This window comes from Callithrix jacchus, chromosome 3 (assembly GCF_049354715.1).
Source record: "Callithrix jacchus isolate 240 chromosome 3, calJac240_pri, whole genome shotgun sequence".
Lineage (NCBI taxonomy): Eukaryota > Metazoa > Chordata > Mammalia > Primates > Cebidae > Callithrix > Callithrix jacchus.
Window position 1 is genome coordinate 65498698 of NC_133504.1, and position 841 is coordinate 65499538.

The following is an 841-nucleotide window of genomic DNA, read 5'->3' on the forward strand; positions in this document are numbered from 1 at the left end:
GTCCATCTGTTTGTGTCCTCTCTTATTTCCTTGAGAAATGGTTTGTAGTTCTCCTTGAAGAGGTCCTTCATATCCTTTGCTTGTTATATTCCTAGGTATTTTATTCTCTTTGTAGCAATTGTGAATGGGAATTAGCTCATGATTTGGCTCTCTGTTTGTCTGTTACTGGGGTTTAGGAATGCTTGTGATTTTTGCACATTGATTTTCTATCCTGACACTTTGCTGAAGTTGCTTATCATCTTAAGGAGATTTTGGGCTGAGACAATGGGGTTTTCTAAATACACTATCATGTCATCGGCCCAAAGTGATTTATAGATTAAATGCTATCCTTATCAAGCTACCATTAACCTTCTTCACAAAACTGGGGAAAAAACCACCCAAAACTTCATATGGAACAAAAAAAAAGCCCGCATAGCCAAGACAATCCTAAGCAAAAAGAACAAAGCTGGAGGCATCATGCTACGTGACTTCAAACTATACCATAAGGCTACAGTAATCAAAACAGCAAGGTACTGGTACCAAAACAGAGATATAGACCAACAGAACAGGACAGAGGCCTTGGAAGTAACACCGCACACCTACAACCATCTGATCTTTGACAAACATCACAAAAACATGCAATGGGGAAAGGATTCCCTGTTTAATAAATAGTGTTGGGAATACTGGCTAACCATGTGCAGAAAGCTAAAACTGGACCCCTTCCTTATACATTATACAAAAATTAACTCCAGACCAGATGGATTATAGATTTTAACATAAGACTTAACACCATGAAAATCCTGGAAGGAAACTGAGGCAATACCATTCAGGACAAAGGCATAAGCAAGGACTTCATGACTAA